The sequence below is a fragment of the Chrysemys picta genome, unplaced genomic scaffold (assembly GCF_011386835.1).
Source record: "Chrysemys picta bellii isolate R12L10 unplaced genomic scaffold, ASM1138683v2 scaf977, whole genome shotgun sequence".
Classification (NCBI taxonomy): domain Eukaryota; kingdom Metazoa; phylum Chordata; order Testudines; family Emydidae; genus Chrysemys; species Chrysemys picta.
In genome coordinates, this window is record NW_027053684.1 from 107 (window position 1) to 24000 (window position 23894).

The 23894-nt window shown below is 45.5% G+C and overlaps 1 pseudogene; it reads right to left on the reverse strand.

Moving 5' to 3' along the window:
- Positions 1-8041: 8041 nt before the first annotated feature.
- LOC135979545 (paired amphipathic helix protein Sin3a-like) lies at positions 8042-18740 on the reverse strand (annotated as a pseudogene).
- Positions 18741-23894: the final 5154 nt, after the last annotated feature.

A 23894-nucleotide genomic window follows, 5' to 3' on the forward strand; every position in this document is an offset into this window, starting at 1 on the left:
ACCTTGAAAGACAGAAATCCAAGCGGTGGCTGGTGCCCTGCATGCTGTTAAATAACCAGGCCCGCCTGCCTCCCCTAGGATACATGATGGACAATTGAAGCCAGAGAAGAGCAGGAGGCTTGGACCGCCCACCCTGCTGTGAGTCACGGCTGAGGGGTATTGCTGTGCTGGGAGGAGGGGCGGGGGGAAATCGGGGCAGGGATCTAGGGGCAGGGGGCAGCAGCCACATCGCACGGTGGCTGGGAGCCAGAACCCAGTTGAAGTGACCTGCAGAGCGTAGGAGCAGGGAGAAAACCCTTGGGGCTGGTTCTGGGGTATCTTCTCCCTGGCTATAGTTTGAAACTCCCTGCCCTGTGGGGTGTTCCCATCCTGGCCCAGGCAGGAGCCATGGCTGGTCAGCAGGGTCTGGGAGTCAGAAGTGAGTTATTCCTGGCAGGCAGGGGGCAGTGGCAAGCAGAGAGGGGGTGGACTCCACAAGAGGGAGGGAAACAACCTCCTATGGGAGACCCGGCTGCTGGAGGAGACTTTTCCCCCTAATCCCTCACCAGCCGCGGGGCCGCGGGCAGGGACTCTGAGCAGCCCCAGCCAAGGGCGAGGCCAGGGGTTCCTCTGAGCCTCATTTGGTGCTAACTCTGCAGAACCCAGCCTGGATTGCTGCCTGCCCCCTGCAAGTGGCAGCTCCAAGAGCCCCTGCACGCACGGAGAAGCTGACACCACCCCAGCCCCAGCTATGCTTCTGGGGATATGAAATTCTACCTCTGAGTCTCCCTGCCTTCAACAGCTGATCATGCCCCAAAGGGCTGCACCAGAGCTGAGGAAACAGAGCCAGGTGCTGAGGAAACACATCCCAGGGCTGGAGTGTGCAGTCCAACCCCTCCCCCGCATCACGGGCATTCGTTCTGTCAGAGGCTGACCCTGCCAGCTGCTCACTAGGCAGAACCCAGCCAGGTGCTGAGCAGACTCTCCTAGGCCTGGTGCTTAAATACCTGGAGAGGCTGCAGTCAGCCCAAGAAGGGTGGGCAGGGGGTGGCGTAGAGTCTCAGGCTGAACTGCAGGCCGCAAGCAGACCCAGCGTCACTTCTCACAGCCCCAGTCCACTGAGCAAGAGGGGAATAAGGCTGCTGCAGCCAGAATTTCCTTCACTCCAGTAAACTCCTCTCCCCACATTTCCTGACACCCTCCCTATTTACAACCAATGCAGTTGGCTGCTTTTTAAAGATAAGTGCATGTTGCAAACTCAGTTTTCTTATCCATTTCCTTCTTTGCAGACAAAGATTCCGGCGGAGAGAAATTCCGGCATAGTTCTTCCCGCAGGTCTAGCTACTTAGATGCTCTGCTCACACAGGCAGGCTGATCATATGGGCTGGACCACGCTGCTGTGTGGATGAGGGAAGCCTATGGAAGGTGGGGTGTAAAACAGCAGCTGACGTAGCCTAGATGGGCGCATACTCACTGAAGATGCTCAGACCAAACTTGGGTCAGGGAGCAATGCTGAAACAGTCCAGCAGAGGGAGCCACCGCAGGAGTAATGGGCAGGCTGCCAGTAGATGTCCCCATATAGGCAAGAGAGCACTTGCACAGACCTGTGAGAAAGCAGGAGGATACCCAGGTTACTGCCTTGCAGAGTTCCAGAAGGGAGGGGTCTCTTTCTCACCAAGATCTACCCGAGCTCTGATCTCTAGGGCAGGAGCCTTTTATTTGGCTCCACAGGCCTCACTCATACACCTGCCAACCAAGCAAGGCTTTCGAGCTCAGTTTGCACCATACAGAATGAACGGGTGGTCAGACTCACTCACCTCTAGGGTGCCCTTTTTGTATGTCTAGGACTTTTCCATCTTCTCCTCCTCCACTGAGGGGAAGAGGATGGAAGCTCCAGCTCTTGAATTGGGCTATTAGGGACACACAATGATCACCAGTGACTTATTAGGGAACTAAATAGGGAACCCGGGAGACAAGGGTATTTCCCCGACCTGCCTATGGTGGAGAAACATTAAGATTCAGGTCCCAGGAGTCCAGAACCTCTCGAGTTTGCCCTCTGCAATCCGTTATCTCTGGATGGAGCCTAACAGAAAAACAAGAGATTAGTGGCCAAGGGCACAGAGGGCTGCCACGTATACCCTCCAGGAACCAAGGCTCAGGAGAAAAGGCTAGTGGCCTGCCAAGCAGCAGCAGTCAGGCTTGGCCTTCTCTGGCCCCTCAACAAATCTTCCCCAGAACCTCTGAGCTACATGCAGGCTGCCCGGAGGGTATCGCTCAGTGAGAATTCACCTCTGGCAGGCAGCCCTATCAAGAGGGGGCGGGATCAAAATTACATGAGCCCAGGATGAGCTTCCTCTCTTGGACAGTAGAGCTGGGCAACCTGCTGCAGAGGCGAACGCTGCAAATCCAAAAAACATCATCATCATGTTCAGCCTCACCTCCACGAGCAGACGCCTGGCATGTAATCAAGGCTCCATTTTGTCCTCATCCAAAACCTGAAATCAAACTCTTACCTTCTCAACATTAAAAACAGTGATAGATGTCCTTGTTGTGTAAACAGGCAGAGAGGTTATGCAACTTGGGCGGAAACAGGCACTCAAATACTGCACTGATGGGGGCCTTATAAAGATGTAGACAGATGATAAGTAGCATCTTTATATAGGAGATCCTTGAACAATGCACCAAGCTATTGGACTCAAAGCAAGAACAAACTTCTCTTGTTCACCTCTCAGTAGGAGAGCTCAGGGAAGAGAAGAGTGAAGCCACAGCTCGTATCGAATCTGCTCTTCAGCAGACTACACGCTGCACATCAGACGTACAGCAGCAGTGTTGGTGAATTAATCTAGTACAGTGGTTCCCAAACTGGGGTTCGCGAAATGTTACAGGTTGTCCGCGGGGAACAAATTCCCTAACGGCGGACAGAGCTGTCCCTAGGGACCCCGGGCAGCATGGGGCCAGCAGCCCGGAGCCCCTGGACGTCCAAGAGCGAAGCAGATCAAAGCAAGCATCTCTATCACACTGAGATTTAAACTTCAAAACTCCTTATAGGAAATGCAAAGGGAGGTGGATATTTTTTCCTGTTTTTAAAATTAAATAGGCAGCTAATATTGTTTTTAAAATGATTAGGAAGAACAAGTTTAAGCTTTGTTGTAACGTGCGTTGTTTGTCTGGACTGCTCAAGACCTGAATGCTTGTGTAGAAGGAACTCTAAGTTGACTTCTTAAATACCTTCATCAAGGAGTATCAGGTGTGAAACAGCATGAAACGTAGGAGCCTTGTCTTATAACAGACTTATTCAAAGTGATACAAGCTACGAAAGTAAGATCTTGGAAGAGTGTTGCCGTTTTCATAATGTAATAAAATACTGTAATGATAAATAATAATTAATAATAAAGTGTGTAATAAGCTTGTCATCAAAACAAATTTTATATTTCCCAGATTACTGTTTTCATAATTTATACTCAGGTAAAGGAGAAAATCCCTGGAAATATTTATTTTGAGGAAGGGGTTCGCGAGACTTGACATTTTAGTGAAAGGGGTTTTGTCATAACTATAAAGGGAAGGGTAACAGCCCTCCTGTGTACAATACTATAAAATCCCTCCTGGCCAGAGACTCCAAAATCCTTTTACCTGTAAAGGGTTAAGAAGCTCAGGTAACCTGGTTGACACCTGACCCAAAGGATCAATAAGGGGACAAGATACTTTCAAATCTTGGTGGGGGAAAGGCTTTTGTTTGTGCTCTTTGTTTTTGGGGGGAGTTCGCTCTTGGGACTAAGAGGGACCAGACATCAATCTATGCTCTCCAAATCTTTCTGAACAAGTCTCTCATATTTCAAACTTGTAAGTACAGCCAGGCAAGGCGTGTTAGTTTTATCTTTGTTTTCCCAACTAGTAAATGTACCTTTTGCTAAGGTGTTTACCTCTGTTTGCTGTAACTTTAAACCTAAAGCTAGAGGGGGTTCCTCTGGGCTCTTTAAGTTTGATTACCCTGTAAAGTTATTTTCCATCCTGAGTTTACAGAGATGATTTAGACCTTTTTCTTTAATTAAAAGCCTTTTTTAATAACCTGATTGATTTTTCCTTGTTTTTAGATCCAAGGGGATTGGATCTGGATCCACCAGGAGTTGGTGGGAGAAAGGAGGGGGGGTGGTTAATTTCTCCTTGTTTTAAGATCCAAGGGGTTGGATCTATGTTCACCAGGGAGTTGGTGGAAGAGTATCTCAAGGCTACCCAGGGAAGGGAGTTAGCCCATTGGGAGTGGTGGCAGGGGACAAGATCTAAGCTGGTAGTTAAGCTTAGAAGTTTTCATGCAGACCCCCACATCTGTACCCTAAAGATCAGAGTGGGGAAGGAGCCTTGACAGGTTCACAGGTTGTTAAAGTTTGGGAACCACTGATCTAGAATGAGAATACAGTATCTGCACCATCCGGGTCCAAAATAGGGTAAATGCACACAAGGCAGACTTTTAATAATGCTTGGACAATACAAAGCCAACTCCCTCCTCCATGCAAGTTCTGCTGGTTGGATGTGAAGATACGAGGGTGGGGTTGCAGTCATGGAGGTGATGTTTTATAAACATGCTCCTGGAAGACCAATAGACTGCTTCTACTACACAGCCACTTCCTAGGGGAATCCAAAGAGACTAGGTTTCATTTGGGACACCTTCCAGAAAACAGCTTAGGAGAGAGGTGCTACAGCTGCCTTGGGAACATGTACTTCCAACAGATTCTCTACCACCCAACTGGGAAAAGTCTCCATGTGTGTCAAAGACGGGACTGCTTACGGGCCGAAACGTTAAATTCCTGGAAGCTGAGAGTGAGAAGTTTTAAATCATCCTATGGTGAAACTCCTCTGATTACCAGACAATGCCAGGATTAATTGCCTAAAGTACCATGTCACTAATCCAGCATGCCAGGGACATCCCAGAGTTCAAAGGCAAACACGGTGGTTTACGAGCAGCTGTTTTGCTTGACCTAGATACAGAAATCTGGTTTTGCCTGGGAGGGGAAGGAACAACAGATTATTTAGAACTTTTGACAGCGCTGCAGCTTTAAGCACCAGAGAAGCAAATGCTTCCTCAGATTTTCAGCCTTCAGTAAGATGTGGCAGCCCTTACAGAAACAAGCAAGAAACTGCCTGGAGACACAGAATGGCTACCCCGAAGTCACAAACCTTTGCTGACCTGTCACCAACTGCTGGCGAAGGAAGCTGCACACACTGCAGTGCTCCTGGTCTGGCCACACAAACACGCTTGGCAGCGTCACTGATCAAGACAGCACTCACCAGATCATCTGGCTCCCTCGAAAGTACTCCAACGGCCCAGCTTGACAGACATGCATGTGGGGCAGTGGGCTGCACTTCCACACGCATCTTTTGGGGATTTTTTTTTTTAAGCTGCAGTTCCAAAGGAATGTTTTGGGGGACGTTCTGGGTTATACAGGCAGTCAGACAAGCTTCTAAGGCCAGAAGGGATCATTGTGCTCTATGACCCTTGCTAGTTGGCATCCCTAAATTCAGAGTCCAAAAGGGGTGACTTCAAAGGGAGGCTCAAAGCACTGTTGAAAAGCAGACAGGCTATCCAGTAACTTAGAGCACCTTCAGACATTGCCACTATTTGCATCTCTCGGGTCCCCCGATTCGTTATTAATAGACTTACAGTCTGTCTTCAGTGCTCCTTAGCTTATGGCTTTGGATACCCAATGACAGCTGGTTGAGCTTTTCTGGTAGTTCTACCTGTGTATTTATACAACACAATTACCTCAGGGGGCTTCCTCACCCAACGGGAAGAGACAGAAAGCAGGGAGGAAAAATCATTAACCTCTTCCACAAAATACTGAGCCATATAAAGTGCAATGTTACCATTTAGGCTAAAAAAATGCAACGTTGACGTCAAGGGGGCTGGGAGTTTAGTGGCCCTAAACACCATGACTGTGTTTGTGATAGACCTCAATCTCCAAGCACTGGATGTAGGCAAAGGGAGTGCTGAAGACAGCTCTAAATCAAAAAAGAATCAGGCTAAAGAGAACTGTTAATTTGTTAAGGAACCAAAAAGGATTGATTTGTTATTTAACAGCTCTGCTGCTAACAAGACGGAGGGATAGATTTTTTTTTTGACATTTCCACTGTCTGGTAAATTGTATTACCGCGTTTCCCAGAATGACTCAAGGGATTTGGGGGGGACGGGGGCAACCTCCCAACTCCAGTGGAAGAGGTGGCTAATTATTAGCTCTCGATCACCACAGAATGTTGCAACTGCTACAAAATAAAAAGAGTTTATAACCTCTGAACAGGAACTGGGAATTGCTTACAAATTAGTATCTGGAATCCAGAGGCGATACCCTTACATTTATCTGCTAGGGTAAGTCAAACATTGGTCATTTGTGAGGGTCCTAAACAGAGATCAAACTTTCAGGTCTACTACTATCTTCTCCCACCACCTCTACTTCTGTTTTTATTAAAGGAGTGATTCCATCAGATGCATCTTCCTCCCTTTCCTCAGGAGAGTGTGTGTCAAAATCTCATTGTGTATGATCAAGAAGGAAGAAAAATCTGTACACAATGATTAGCCCTGATATTTTAATGGAAATACCGCACTACAGTCAAGTTTACATTTGTATAGAAATCATCACATGGATAGGTGGCCAAGGATCACATTACAGAATACAAAAAGCAATTTAAAGTAAAAAGAAATCTTGCTATTGTACAGGCTGGGATCAGAGCATGGAGCTCAGAAGTCAGACATCGGGAGGGATGAAAGCTTGTCGGAGAAAAACAGAGTTCTCATTCTTTTGTTTAGGTACAGCAAGTCAGATGCTTTATTAAGTCTCACAATTGTGCAGAGGGAGAGAGCTAAGCAGATCTCTCTCAGGTAACTAATTACAGCAAGCATTTATACCTTTCATTACAGAACTAATGAGGGACAGCTGCATTTTGTTTATACATAGGCCATCTTGATATCTTATTTCCTCACTTGTTTTGACTCTAGCCAACATACAATATTTTCTATACCTTATCTATACAAGGTCACAACGACTTCACACACAGTTCTTTCCCACCCGCCTCACACAATCCTCGCTTCTACAAATCTCGCGTTATTAGGGTTACAGTTAGCCTGACTCTTGCTAACGAGCTGTCATGCATTGCAGTTCCTTTCTGTCAGTTCTTTCTCTGCTTCCACAACCTGTAGGTGAAAACCCTGCTGCAGGAGGAGATTGCCTTGTGTTTTATTGGGTTTTTTTCCTGGGTACCTTGAACAGCAGGAATCCCGCCATGTTAATCCCATTCCGCTCAAATAACATGCAGGCACAGACTCTTGGACAAAACACCCACAAAGCAGCAGCAGCTGTTACTTCCAAGCTGGTAAAGTCTAAATCATCCTGACTTCCACTTCCAGATCAGCTTTAACATATATTAAAAACAAACACCTGAGGGTGGGGTGAGGCACAGGGGAGCGTGTGTAAAACCTTTGAAATGGAAGAGGACACAATAAAACCCCCTTTCTGTCTGAACACAGCAAAAGGAGGAGAAACGGGACAGGTAACTTATTGCTGGCCAACTCTGAAAACTCCCCCGTGGGCTCTTTACTCTCTTTTCCTCTTTCCATAGGAGGCTCCCATTCATCACAATGGCTGGAATTACTCTCTGTACATTGGCTGCCAATGACTAGTGACCCTTATAGGCCATGCATTTTCACCACTCTGCTCTCCCAGCTGCACAAAGGCTGGAGCCATTGCTTTCCCCCGACCCTCTCTCCCCAATTTCTCCATCTCTCTGCCGGGGAAGGGAAGAGAACTTAGTTCTGAGGGGACAACCAGCTGCCTTGAAATCCCTGGGACAGATTTCAGAAGTGGACTTTGAAAAACAGCAAAGTTGCATTCACAGCTCTCCAGCTGGGACACGGAAGCTGTTCGGGCACAACTGGCAGCATTGTTTTGTGCAAGGAAAGGATGCCTCCTTTGAGGAGAGACAGTGCAGTTGGGTCTGTCGTAGCTTACGAAGTCCCTGCCAACTTGTCTGAAAACCAAAATCTTCCAATGCTTAAATATCTGCCAGCACTAAACTTCTATGCTTAAAAAATATATATATCCCATTTGTGGATTTCACTAGTGAAATGCATCACACTGCCTACCCGCCTTGCCGTTCTCTCTCACACACACACACACAGACATAGACACAAAGCAGCTCTAATGAAATACTGGTTTGGTACTTAGGATGTTTTCTCCAATACTGAGAGGGAAAATACATAAGCACAATCAACCCCAGCTAGGTAGCTCAGCAACACTTCAGATTATGAAGCCAATAATAAAATGGTCAAATGTCCCCTCTCCGCACTGCAAACTGCATGGTGCCTTTCAGAACAGGAACAGGGCCGTGGGTGAGCGAGTGTCTTCCTCAATAAGAACCAAGATGTATTTTTATTTACAAAAGAAAGGAGAGAACAATTTCCACACAAAAGCACTACAACGATAACTCCCTTTGGTAAAAAGTGTAATAAATGTCTCCATAGGTCTGTTTGTTGGTACTAACTCTCAAGCCACCTGGTACTATGGTACACAAGAAGCTGGTACAGTTATACTAGCACATCAAGCATATTTCCTTTAATAAAAAAAGGAAACAAATTGACAATATGTACATTTATTTACAAAAAAGGAAGGGGAACATGTTAAAATTGTGTTGTTTCTGCTGAGAATCCAGTTGTGATAGGCACCTCTGGTTTCACGACATATCTGAGCATGTAACTTTAAATGCACCACTCCGGTCAGGATGTATGCAACATCCAGTTCTCTTCCCTTGAAGTTCAGGCCATTGAGGAGTTAGTCTCAGAAGTGCTGGTGCATATGAGCTAGCTGCATTTCTCTAGGATCACTCAGTTCTGAAAAGGATCCTTCCCTCCACAGTGCACGCTGAAGTCAGAGGCCTGTTGGCAAGAGTTCCAGCTTAGGGTTGTAGAGATCCGTTTTCCTAAACCGAATCCCGCTGGTGACAGGATGTACCAGCTGTGCACTAGTCAACTGGCCATGTTACGGAGATACACAGTGAGGGGAGAAAGGCATCTTCCTCGTTTCCTGGATACGCACACACATACACACACCACGTGATCTTCCCTCACTCAGGGACTTTACGGTGTCTTGAATATTGTGCCGTATTTGACACGGTACTTGTTAATGCTCACAAAGTGCAGGGTCTCTGTATCACAGGTAGTGGTACAGGGCACCAAACCCTCCAACCCTTCTCCCATTAGCCACTTGTTTGTCTCAGCTGCCATTTCACGGGTCACATGCTCCTTGGTCCATTTGTCCACCCAGGCTTGGAATCGCTGGTGCAGCCGCTTGCTCACTCTTTCATGGGACTACAGAAACGGGAGAGACAAAAGATCACGAACATGGGACTACAGAAACGGGAGAGACAAAAGATGACGAACATGGGACTACAGAAACGGGAGAGACAAAAGATCACGAAACACTTAAAAAGCGAAAACAAATCCACTTCCCCAGGCCAACAGATTTGAGATGTTTAGCACTGCTGGGGAACTGGGAATACAAACACTGACCCTTGCCGACTGATCAAGGGAAAGCATCAGTAAATTGGAGGCAGTGTATGAACAAGCAGGCACAGCCATCCTTATTCCCAACTGGAAATCCCCAAAAGCCTCGTGCTAATGAAAATTAAGTCCGTGAAATCAAGTGCTCAGAAGTCATCAAAGTCAAAATCATCAAAGGTTTGTTGAACTCTGAACCAGAATGTTAACTCTGCCACAGTGTATATCCTGTATATTGTATGAAATGGATTCAACAATCTGCTAATAATCAAAACAGGGACACACAAAACATACATGTGCACCAGAGCAGAATTAAACACCCAACAGAAGTAATTTCCAGAAGTTCCTGACTTGACTGCTTGATTAGAACCCTAACGCTGCAATAATGCTAAGCTTCTCATATCTTTTCCCTGATTAATGGCATGTCAGGTGATGCAAGACTGTGTTCAGCCTTCAATGCAGGGGTTTATACAAAACAATACGGAAACAGTCTCACGTGCGTGCAAGAATTCCAGCTGGAATAGAAGAGGGGAGTGCTGAGACGGATATATTTGTTCCCAACCTCTCACAGCACATGCGCGCATGCACACGGCACCCCCACTAAAATAAAGTTATTTTTGGACCGAAACAGAGCCTAAGAAATTTCAAACCAAAAAGGAATCTGAGTTATGAGTAAGAGTTAGTTAAGTTTAAGACTGACTTAATTACAGTAGTCAGTCCCAGTAATTACTACACATATTCCCATAGCTGTGCTATTCTGTTAGAACCTGAACTTCTGAGTCCTGGGAAAATATGCATTGTGACATTTCCAGGGTGGACTGATTTAAATCAGCATTTGTATTTCAGCTGTTTTCTAAAGAAAGATGCACTCATTAGTTGATATACCCATTAAAACACCTTGACTTACAACTAAATAGACACTTTACAGTAGATTTGGTACATCTGTTTGCTACCTAGAAGTGTACACCATAACTATATTTTCAGATTCTTATTAACCAAACACTTTTAGTATGTTAGAAAATGGTGGTTTTGTTTTTTGTTTTTTAAGAGAGGGTCATGGATTCAGCATATTTATTTCTCTTATTATAATATTCTAAGTTTAGGCCTCAACATATTTTGTATTAAATTCTGATTTCTTTTTAAACTGGCTCATTTTTAAAAAAGAAAAACTTATAAGTAACAAAAAAATTTAAAAAGGAATTTTATTTAATTTTTTAAAAAGTCTTCCAATTTTTATCCACCTTGGACCTTTCTGTAATTATGACATCACTGCGGCTATCCTAGTCCCACACCCAGCACTTTCAAGCAGCTGGTCTATTCGTTTGCAGTGCTCCGCTGCCCGGGAGCAACCCTAGACTCCCATTCTCAGTGACTGCAGGGTCGAGGCACAGCTCCTTGATGAGATGAGCTTGGAGGGCTATGTCAGAACACGGGTCAGTTTTTCAGCATTTCAGTTCTTTGCTATCCCCTTTTTTAGGCCCACCCTAACAAGGGGGATTAGCAACCAATGTGAGGTGCCCCTAGGCAAGAAACCTACGAGTAAAAGGATGCTAAGAGCTGTCTACTCTAACAGGAGAGTTTGGGAAATGGAGGGGGAGGAAAGGAAGGGTTACATCTCAGGAACATTCAGAGGAAGTTTACAGCGTCCAGTGGACTAAACTATGTCGTGTCCAGTCCTCAAAGCAATATGAAGACTACTAAATGTTACAGGAGAACAACCCCTCCCCCCCACCCCGGACACTTTATCTGACTCTCCCCAGATGCCCTTTGGGAGCAAGAGGTTGAGGGAAACACCAGCTGCTCATCCCATTCCTTTCACTCAACTCCTACCTGCTGAGCACGCAGCAGAGCAGTCCTCCTATACATGTAATCCTCCGATTTGATCATGTACACCAGGGGTCGGCAATCTCTGGCACGCGGCTCGCCAGGGTAAGCACCCTGGCGGCCAGGCCAGTTTGTTTACCTGCTGCGTCGGCAGGTTCGGCGGATCGCGGCTCCCACTGGCCGTGGTTCGCCGTCCCAGGACAATGGGGGCTGTGGGAAGTGGCACGGGCCAAGGTATGTGCTGGCCCCGGCTTCCCGCTGCCCCCATTGGCCTGGAGCGGCGAACCGCGGCCAGCGGGAGCCGCCATCGGCCAAACCTGCCGACGCAGCAGGTAAACAAACTGGCCCGGCCCCAAGGTGCTTACCCCGGCGAGCCGTGTGCCAGAGGTTGCCGAACCCTGACGTGCACCATCTTATAGGAGTTCAGTTTGAATTTACACTCCAGCTTGTCCAAGCTCTCCACATTCTCCATGGACTTCTTACTGTTTCCCTCCTTCCCTTCCTTCTCCTGCTGCTCCCGACCATGCTGACACTTACGGATCCGCCTCAGGTTCCTGTAAACCAGAGACTCCCTGCTGGGATTAGTGCTCATCCTCTGTCCACTAGGCTGGGCATATCTGGTGGCTCCAGGCCAGCCCTTCGGAACCCAAAGTATTGCTCAGAGTGGAATGGTCACAAATTAAAGTCGGTTAGGCTCATGTGTCTACCATAAGCCAACCCACTGATCTCAGCTGTTTACAGAGAGTGAGGGCCTTTCAAAGCTGTTTTGCAACCAACTTCCTGCTAGCGAAAAGCACTGACTCAGCACCTTCTGCACTCAGCTAGAGGGCTATTGTAAGCAAAGGTAGGATTGCCAAAAAAAAAACGGGGCTGGTGACTCCCCAAACCCTGACCTCTCTGCAGCCTGTGGACTATGCTCTCTCTCAGTCACTGGAGAGCAGGAGCCCAGGGTGGGCTCTTGGAATAAACAGCAGCACTGTGTCTCTATATGCTACTCCCAGGTTAATGTCTGCTAAAGTGGCAGAGTACTAAAACAAACAAGAGACTGCAATAGCCAACACTGTGACAGAGTAAGATTTTCTCCCTCTGCTGACATGGGTACTTGTGGTCTGTGTGTCACTTTTCACAGCCACAGCTTGTTCACTCACCTTGGCAGGAAAACCGGCTTCTGGGCCAGGTGTTCCCGAAAGTTCGGGAGAGGCAGAATCAGAGTTGACGTACCGCTCTACGTAGTCTGACCAACGCTGAAATTGGGCACAGAACACAAGGGGTTAACCAACATCTGCCAAATCAAACAATTCAAACCCAACTCTGAAGGGGTTTGGTTGGAAGTGGATGAAAGAAAAGCAACCTTTGGAGACTCCATATATTTCACACAAGTCCCACTCACTCTCCCCCCATGGATGGATATACCTATATCATAGAACTGGAAGGGACCCTGAAAGGTCATCCAGTCCAGCCCCCTGCCTTCACTAGCAGGACCAAGTACTGATTGTTGCCCCAGATCCTTAAGTGGCCCCCTCAAGGATTGATCTCACAACTCTGGGTTTAGCAGGCCAATGCTCAAACCACTGAGCTATCCCTCCCCCTATATGCACCTGCACTGTCTGGTTTTTGAAATTCTTAATAAGAGATGCCAACAAGGCTTGTTCAACCCAATTCACTGAGTGCACTGTGTCACAGAATGAATGTGTCCTGTAGGACTAGAAGCAGGTCATAAACTATAGCATCTGAAACACTGACAGCTCTGCCATCTTCATCCAGTTATACCCCCATTTAAACTTTACATGCTTAATAGCTGCAGCTGAACTCCAAGGACAATCGGCTCTTACCTCTGCCTCTACGGAGTCATCCGAGTTCTCCTCTTCGGTGTCCAGCAGCTCGATGGTTAATTGGACCTGGCCTCTGCTCTGAATGAACATCAGCTACAAAGCAGAATGCGGAAGGAGACTTAGTAACCAATTATTCAGAAAAATAAATCCAATAAACTTTATGCAACGGTAGGATACTAGCCCCAGTTACACAATCTGAACACAGAAGGAGTTTTGACAATGAGTGGAAAGTTCTAGATCACTAAGGAGCTAATCTAACAGAGGGTAAAAGGAGAAAGAAATTATTCTACATATATGGGCAGAAGAGAATTCCTGGATAGAGAACCATGACATACTTAAAGAGAGGTGGAAGAAAAAAGCATGAATTGCTGCAGTGAACAGTTGGTATTTTATTAACGATCAGAAAAAATTTCTCTGTTACCCACAGAGTTTGCTCGAAATTGGGATGTTTATAAAGGCAAAGCAAGGAGCTGGACTCCTTTTAGCAGCATGCTGTTTTCTGATCAATTTGTGCAGTTTCAATTCTTTGCTTCCCTGCTTATTTTGAGACTCTCATCGGGAACACAGAGACGCCCTATAAATATCAAAGCCATTATCAGTGAATTTCACTAGTTCAAGATGGGCCCGGCCACTTCTGATTTCACAGCGACGAGAAGTATGAATTTGATTTGAACTGAGAGTCAGGTTTATTTAACGCATAGGTGACAAATATTAGTAAGAGACCGTTACAGTCTACAATGGATGAGATGGAGAAAAAGGTGGAAAGCGTCAGTGACCCACCCCACAGGAGGGAGGGAGAGACAGAGATTAAAAGCCTAGTGACAGCAATCACTCAATACAGTATTACTCTGGCTTTGGGTACACTGAGAAATACAGGGACAAATCCCAGCTTTCCTTCAGGATACGTATTTTTCCATCTTCCTTGCAAATGTCCCATTTCCGAGGAACTCTTTATAGAAATATTCTTCTGTTTTTCCTGTTCGTTCTACAGTTCCTGTCTGGATTGATGCAAGCCCCGCCAAGGGCTATATTAAGACCGACAGTCACAGAGCAGGTACTCGGCAGCTCCACCAGGCTAGAATGCACAATCAGGTCACCCTCTCAAGCTCTATGACAGCTGCGGAGCACACAGGTGTCCAGAGGTCCTTGGGATATTTGGATAGTTACGTAAAATGAAAAGCTGAGCCCATTTTCCTTTCTCAGCGAGTCTTCGTACTTCCCCTCCTCTCTCAGCAAGCTCCTCCGGGAGTCCTCCTCCAAGCGTCACTGCAGGCAGATATGGATTTTACCTTGAAACAGTTCTCGTCTGACATGAGCTGCTCGGCTTTGCGCTGGTACGTGGCCTCCACAAGGGCCCGAGATGACTGTGAGGACAGCAGGCCTCCGGTAGCTCCGTTGCTATTCTCCAACAGGTAAAGCTCTGTCACCTGCATGCAGATCTCATCGCTCACTGTGTGCTGAAGCTGGGAGCAGGAAGGACACAGAGAAGAGGAGTTAGTGAAGTGGTTTTAAATGCCTCTGGACTTGGTGCACTGTATACTGCAGTAGCCCCCTTTCCCCAACCCAAGTCAGTCAGAGGGCTTTGCACTAGTGTGCACTATGGACAACCTGCCTTCTGCAGTCAGGCCGTAGACAAAAGAGAACACTAAGAAAATCTCCAAAATAAACTTCTCCATGTGGCAACAAGCAGAGTTTGACATTAATCAAAACAAGCCAGGCTGAGCCTTCATCATTTGCCTGCACTTCTAGACTTGCATGTTTGCATGCAAACACTTATGTCAAAAGCTATAATTGATGAGAAACTATTTTATCTCCCCTGCATACATATACGCTGTGGCAGAATTGGTCAGATTTCCAGTTCTTCTCCACTATGCACCACGCAAGTCTCAGAACCAGCTAAAGAATATGTCCATCAATGCAGATTAGAAATGAACATACCCTTCAAAATTCCCGCTTCAAACCTCTGTCTGGTCAAACCACAGCAAAAAAAAAAAAAAAATCTAGCCATCTAAGTATTAAAACTAAAAAACAATTATTTAGGTTATGAACATAGTAGCCTCTTCTACTGTGAATTACTACTACACCCATTGGAAAACATTGTGTCCTTTAAAATAAATAATGATGCTGGCAAAGTACAGTTACACATACAAAGTAACTACGGATTAATAACCTTTAAGTGAGCATTATGAAGGAAATGCCTGACAGCTGGCAAAGATTTAGACCATCGAGGTACGCGGGAAGGGCTTGTTAGGCAGTTCTCTTGCCATGGAATCGCTACACCAAATCCAAAGGTTGATTAGTTGGTTGTTTCTGGAGGGGAAATTAAAAATAATTAAATCAAATTCTAATTATTAATTATATTCCCAAATTTAAATAAAGAGCCGGTTGACTGCCGATTTCCTGTCAAAACTGAAATTAAGAACTTGTTTTTAGCCCTGTCTTTATACTCTAATTTGTGCTTAACAATTCTCCATAGAAATTGGATCATCGAGGTAGCCAGCATGTGAGAGTCGACACTTGGGCTTACAGAGTTCAAGTGACAACAAGCAGCTAAAAGCCACAAATATACCAGCTTCAAGAGCCAGCCAGCGTGTGTGAAATCCAGAAGGAAGTTGTTATTCAAAAGAAATACAGAACCTTTTCCAAGAGTCCTTACAGTTTTGGTCCTTGTGTTTACAAATGCTTCAGGTTTTCTAAGAGCAAGAGAACACTTCAAATGTGGTCCCACCTGATACTAGGCATCTCTTGGATAGTGGAGGACAGTCTGCACTTGGTAAGGCAACTCCCATCTTTTCATGTGCTGTATATTTATACCTGTTTACTGTATTTTCCACTCCATGCATCTGATCAAGTGGGTTATAGCCCACAAAAGCTTATGCCCAAATAAATGTGTTAGTCTCTAAGGTGCCACAAGGACTCCTTGTTGTTTTTACTGATACAGACTAACACGGCTACCCCTCTGAAAGCTGGGTAGTAATCCTCCACATCAATATCCACTAGAGGAAGAGAAGGTGTAACATGAACTACATTGTAACACCCCTCAAAGGCAGTTCCTACAGGCCCACTATGAGTTCTGGGAGCAAAAGGGCCACATGTTGAAGGTCTCAGACAAATTGATGAATTACCAGAATGGTCAATAAAATGAGGAACAACGTTGTAAGACTTTAAATGAGAGCTTTTTAAATTAATGCCAGGTCTTTAACCCGTCAGAGGCCTCACGGAGGAGGGCAGAGGTGGTAAAATTCTTAGAACTAAAGAGAACTAAAGAGGTTCTTGCTACCAAAACAACATTATGCACACCATTAAAGCAGAGACCTCACCAAAAAGATATGAACGCAGATATGTCCTAAGGCTCTTATGAAATATACGCATTGCACATTATTATTAACTTGTATTTCACTAGCACCCAGAGGTCCCAAACTATATCTGCGACCCCTCTTTGCTTGCCACCATTCAGACACACAACCAACTAGGCCCCGCCTTGAAGAATGTAAAACAGAGACCAAGGGGGTTGGGGGAAGCAACTTGCCTGAGGTCACATAGTAACTAAGTAGCAGAGCTCGAACTAGAACCCAGGTCTCCTGTTTCTCCAGCACCTTATCCAGAGCAAGCTACACAGACAGTTATCGCCTTTCCAAGCTGAATGTGCTAATGTAGCTTCTAAAAGGTTTTGTGGGCTGTAGCAGAAACATAGTAAAAAGGGGAGGAAAATGAAAAAAGCCATTCAGGGTACACCCAGTTTTGAACTAACACTCATCACTGCGGTATAGGCATCAAGGCAAGATGAAAATAAAGTTTTAAAAAATACTGGTTAAGGAACAATGCCAATTTAAAGGGAATTTGAAAAGTTCTCTGTGTTTTCTGTTTGTTTTTAATTGTTATAGGTTCAAACACCTCTGCCTCCCTCAAGGCCAACAAAGACTGTCCACACTTCCTCCTTTGCTTCAATCCAAATTAGCTACTTTACTCTGGTTTTAGCTGGCCGGAAACAGGCAGCCATAGGCAGTTTAGTACTGTAGCATTATCACCACTAAGGAAACCAGCCCTTGGAGAATTCTAAATACATATATTTGCTGAGACCACTCAGATTACACGAACATTGTAACAGAAAATGGAAGATCAAGGAGGCTCTTTACTGGTCTACATAGGACTGCCTGGACTTACTTGGGTTTGGCCTGCCCTGCTTTCTTTAGTCGGTAAATCATTTGAACACCAGTTTAAAAGGAGACACACTTTTTAATACCAGAGCCAAAACTGACTGCTTTGTCAATTGCCAGGGGCTGACTCCCCCATTGAGATATTTTATAACAAGCTTGGGGCAAGAGAAGATTTTTATCCAACTTGTAAATTCATGAGGTAGAAAAATAGCACAACCCAAAATTAAGAAATTCAGCTGGCAAGGAGTGTTAAAGCAATACAAAATACCACACCTCTCCCCCACAGCCCCATGAAGTACCATGTTCCAAGCCCCAGGGTCAGGTCTAGAGATCTCCTCCTTGATAACATGCTGTGCTACATTCAGTGCCCACCAGCATCCTTCTATTTCACATTTTGGAAACTACCAAAATGCAGGTACCGGATTTTACAGAGACAAGACCTAAAGGCAGGTGAGAGGGAGGAACACAGATTCCTCAAGACACCAGGAAACAGATCAAGTACCAGATCCACACACTGGGCTGTCATTCTTGTCTCATTTTATGCCTAGCACTTCCCGCTCCCATTCCCTTTCCCGGTTCTCCTCTTCGATTTGCCGCTCAGCCTGGGTGCAAATCCTCAGCAGCAGCAAGCATAGGATTTGGTGAAGCCGCATGAAGATGTACCAGTTGTTGTTGACATAGAAGAGGTTGTACACTTCATCCCCCCTCCGCCCCTCCCCCAGGTAGCTTCTGGGCCGCTGTGTTGCTGAACAGCAGCTTGGCTTTAGGGAGGGTGCCCCCAACTCCGTTGTGCTTTTTCGCAGCCCCAGTGGCTTCATCCACATCCATTTCCTCCTCCACGTCTGAGAGCTCGCACCACCCAGCAAACAGCATGTCCGGAATGAAGTGGTACATGATCTACTTGATTTTGTACTTGTCCTCTTTCTGAATTCCTGTCTGCTGTTTCACGTGGTGGATGATAAAGAGAAGCACCATCCTCCAGGATTTGCCTGTCCTCATAGGCTAGTGACAGGTGTGGGCCTATGGGTACTCCAGCATTATCTTCTGATGCCTGCTCTTGCCTCTGAGGGAGGAAGACAAAATACACAAAGCATGGGTGAGTATCACATATCCAACTTACCACGTCTTTAAGACCCTTGTACAAAGCACTGCCAGTGAACTGGATTTCCTCTTTCATTACAACCCCAAACCCTATGGGGGAAGGGCCAGAGTTCACATTATCCATCACAACAACCCAAGTTCTGGTGTCAAGGGCCTACACATATTGCATACAGGGCCTTGGTGTCATTCTGTTTGAAGCTGATGCCCTTGTGATCCAGGGATTTCAGGTAATGTTTCTCATTCTGCTCCCTCCAGACCTTGTTGAATCCTCTCTGGGCGTCTCGCCACTCTTCCTCTTTCATCTTTAACCTTAGCAGCCCTTAGAAGCTTAGAGAACCTTAGAAGCTAAGAGATGCTAAGATACCACACTGATGGGTGCAGGATAAAAACCTAGACCAGACAAGCTGGAGGCAGTAAGGCTTCTGCTCAGTGCCCATTGCCCACTGAAACAGCAGAAAGTTTCAGAAGGACTTCAAATGTGGTACAACGTGCATAGCAAAATTCTCCAGGAATGGCCATGAATCTTTAGATTGGTTTTGTGGCTATGTTATTTTACAGAAGGTTAAATAGGCCACAAATGCATGGCTATACCCCACTAACCAGGGTGATGATGAGGGCATTCAACAGAACATAAACCAAACTGTTTTTTTCCCCCCGTATACCTCCTACAGAGTCCCAGGACTGGGTCTGGGTTCATTGTCAATATCCCAGAATTCTGCTTTGTGAGAAGTTACAAATAACAGAAATCTCAACTGTTGTAACCAGCTGCCCCAAAGAGTCCCTGGTATCTGTAACATCCCATAATTTAATACATGGATTTAACCACTTGCCAGACATTTCAGAGCTCTCAAACTTCTCTGATACTTGTTATGGTCCTGTAACTAGAAATTCTTTTCACCCCATGCAACACAGGCATACACAAAACTCTGAACCTCTCAGCCAGCTTATACCTAGCCTAGAAGAAAGAAGTCCATTCTGTCACTTCACAAAGAGTGCACTGTAACCAACTTGATCATGTTTAAAGGAAAAACACCACAAGTTGGGAATCAGACAACCCTCGACCTCTCACATCTTGACATAATGGAAAAAACAGCTCTTTCTCCACTGAGGATTAAGGAATCACAATTTACATCTAGGCAGCCTAGATACTTTTGATGAGACATGGGAACTTTGCAGAGATATAATTGCTGAACATTCCAGGAGTCTAGAAGCACACAGATCCCAGTAGTACCTATTACTTGGCAGTCCCTTCGCAAACCTATATCCCTCCTCTAATCTAGTTTGCATACCATGTCCATACCCTGGTGTCTAAGAGCACCTTCTCATAGTCTTACCCCTCTCCTTTCATCTCTCATTTCTTTACGTCTAGTTCTCACATTCTGCCCTGCCTCAGTAGATAACCTGCTAGAGACTGCAGACGTCCTCAACGTGATGCAATATAAAAGCAAGTCCTTCCGGACATGAGTTCTCTTTCTGCATTTGTATAACGGGGCCCCAATTCTGACGGGGACATTAGGGAGCCACCATAATAAAGATCTGACAATCTGCAACTACAATGCTAAAGGGAATTACTTTCATTTCTAATTATCCTTTGTTCTACATTGTTAGAGATGTATCGGGAAAGTGGAAAAGTATGATGACACGGTTCCATCAAAATGCTGTTGTAGCCTCTTGCTGTGTAAATCCAGAACCAGCCAGGAGGACAGAGAAGCTATAAAGAACACAAAGGTTAGTTTCCATTCATTTATGGACTATCCCCTTCAGCCGGTTTAGTAGGGGCACATTCTGCACATTCTTTGAATACTGTAGTTCAATTTCCACATTCTTTTTACAGCTCACTGACCATGCTCAACAAGGAACTGGGTGGAAGACAGCACTTAAACTCAAGAGTGACACGTGGTGACCACTAGAGGGTTTGCCTCTTACTCCACTCTACCATGGCTGCCCTCAAGGGTAAAAAAAGGAAGAGCTAAGGAAGTTCGGAAAGTCTTGTGCTAAGGTTCTAAGACACAAAAGAAAAAGTCCTACACAGATGGTACTAGAGAAGAGAACTTCCTTTCATCAATTTTACATTTCCTGCCTTTCATTTTCACATTTTCATATCCCCTTGTCCGTATATGAAAAGGTAAATAGCAGCAGCAATCAGATTTTGTATACCTCTGTAAAAACGCCTGTGATACCACTATCTCTCAAACCTAAACAGTCTCATTACCATCAATCACTTCTCACAGTCTTCCCATGCCTCATCTTCCCCCCCATGCTCATTTCTGAGTCCTTTATTACTGAGATGTCCTTCTTGAGATAGGGTGACCACAACACAGAATTCCAGCTAGGTGGGGGATTTGTTAGTTTTTCAATATACAGTAATGGCATATTTGCTTCAATTCATAGCAGAGATTGAGGCTGTATAAGAAGATTCTGTCAACCACCTCTCTTTCTATTCAAGACCACATTGACGACCTGTAGTCTATAGATCAGGAACCTATGCTTTAAAGATTGTAAAAGTGTCCAACTTTTGACTTAGCTTCCACTTTCCTATGTCTCATATCACAGTACTAATTTTTGGTATGATCCCTTCCACCAAGGATACTGGACTGTTATATATTGTGATCGCTACCGTTCAATGGTTTGACCATAGTTATTTCTTGATTCAGAATCTAAGTGTTATTCAGGGCTAAATCAATAACCTCTCCTCTTGTGTAGCTACAGACTAGCTATTACAAGAAGCAATCATTTAAAATATTGAAAAACTCCTTCTCCTCACCTTCTCCAGAGGTTGACATTTTATATGTGGGGAGTTGAAATTGCCCGTTATAACTATTATTCAAGAGAGTGGTCACTTGCACCCCCTCAATATTGTGCACTCACTTCCTTTTTCTGATCAGGAGGCTGGCAGTAGAACACAGTAATTTTTGAGTTGGAACCTGAATCCAATACAGACTCTACACGTCAAAGTCTTTTTCACTTTCACAGATGGGATTTATAATGGGATCAAACTCAGTTGTGTCCAAAACTGACAATACAGAACCCCACCCCAGCTTGATTTTTGAACTCAAGACTGCCCTATCTTGGGTAGGAAAAATAAAAAATCCTTATCCTGCCAGCAGGGCCAGTGATGTTTTGGCTTTACTAGACACAATAGTAGCTGGGTACTATGAAACGCAACCACTTATTAGAACATAAAAAGCATCTGCATTTCTCAGACTGTATGCTTTCCTCAACTGGAGCCTTTGTGTGTATTATACGTTTGGATAGTGCCTAGCATACGATGAGTTTTACTCAAACACAAGTAATAATGCCGAAACCTGGGAAGTACCATTTCAGCACAATAGGAACAGCAACAAATGAATTTTTCCTCAGCCCGTCTATGATGTCGGCCGCTTTGTCAGCATATATCCTCTGCAGCGCCTTGCGGTGGATCACCTCCGACGTGCCACCCAGAGTGTTGTCCAGCTGGAATTTGGCTTGCTCCTCAGCAGACAAGCGGGGAGTTTCTTTGGATTGCCTCTAAGACTCTGATTGTTGCCAGGGTGGTCTCCAAGACAACATCCAGATGAAAGGGAAGATGTGTTAGCCATAGTACAATATTACTTTCTGGAAATAAAGGTCGGGTCTACACTACAGACCTATATTGGTGTAACTATGTTGCTCAGTAAGATTTTCCATGGGTGGGAGGTACACAATTGACAGCATTACTACAAAAGAAAGCGATAAATCTTAGCATAGGCAAATAATTGCTGTGCTGAGTTCCATTTGGAGTGTCAATCATTTAACACTCTGTGAATGTCATTCTTCAGATTTTTAACAGAAATATATTTCAGCCTCTATGTACTAATAAAAGGAAGCATCAATTATGCACCTGCCATTGAACAGTTTCATTTGGAATGACCTAAAGAGAAGAGAAAGAAAGCTGTGCCAAAGCTACCGACCACGATAAAGTCAATGGGTTGGAGGGGAAGGAGTTGGTGATCAGAAGCAGTTACTTGGATTTTGATTCTTCTATTCACAGAGGTTGAACAGTCCTTAGGTAGAAGCATAACCATGTCCACCAAAGGCAGGACAAGTAGTAATAGGCTAAATCTGCAGCAAGGGAGATTTAGATTAGATATTAGGAAAGCTTTCTAACTATAAGGGTATGTCTACACTACGGGATTAATCCGAATTTATATAATTCGAATTTGGGAAACAGATTGTATAAAGTTGAATGTATGCGGCCACACTAAGCACATTAATTCAGCGGTGTGCATCCATGTTCCGGGGATACCGTCGATTTCTGGAGCGTTGCACTGTAGGTAGCTATCCCATAGCTATCCCATAGTTCCCGCAGTCTCCCCTGCCCATTGGAATTCTGGGTTGAGATCCCAGTGCCTGATGGGACAAAAAACATTGTCGCAGGTGGTTCTGGGTACAGCCTCACCCCTCCCTCCCTCCCTGCATGAAAGCAACGGATGGCAGACAACCATTTCGTGCCTTTTTTCCTGGGTGAACACTGCAGACTCCATCCACGGTAAGCATAGAACCCCGCTCAGCTCAAGACAGCAGTCATGAATATTGTAAACACCTTGCGCGTTCTTGTGGAGTTTATGCTGAGCCAGGACCAGAAAAACGAGGCGAGGAGGGAGCGGCGGCGGCAGCGCAGGGACAAGCGTGATGAGAACATGGACATGGACACGGACACAGAATTCTTCAAACCACGGGCCCCGGTGCTTTGGAGATCAAGTTGTTAATGGGGCAGGTTCTATCCATGGAACGCCAATTCTGGGCAAGGGAAACAAGCACAGACTGGTGGGACCGCATAGTGTTGCAGGTGTGGGATGATTCCCAGTGGCTGCGGAACTTTCGCATGCGTAAGGGCACTGTCATGGAACTTTGTGACTTGCTGTCCCCTGCCCTGAAGCGCCAGAATACCAAGATGAGAGCAGCCCTCACAGTTGAGAAGCGAGTGGCGATAGCCCTGTGGAAGCTTGCAATGCCAGACAGCTACCGGTAACTCGGGAATCAATTTGGAGTGGGCAAATCTACTGTGGGGCTGCTGTGATGCAAGTAGCCAAAGCAATCACTCAGGTGCTGCTACGAAAGGTAGTGACTCTGGGAAATGTGCAGGCCATAGTTAGATTCCCTAACTGTGGTGGGGCAATAGATGGAGCCCATAACCCTATCTTGTCACCGGAGCACTAGGGTACCACTAGGGTACCCAGTACATAAACCGCAAGGGGTACTTTTCAATGGTGCTGCAAGCACTTGTGGATCACAAGGGACGTTTCACCAACATCAATGTGGGCTGGCCGGGAAGGGTTCATGACGCTCGCGTCTTCAGGAACACTACTCTGTTTAAAGGACTGCAGCAAGGGACTTACTTTCTGGACCAGAAAATAACCGTTGGGGATGTTGAAATGCCAATAGTTATTCTTGGGGACCCAGCCTACCCCTTAATGCCATGGCTCATGAAGCCATACACAGGCA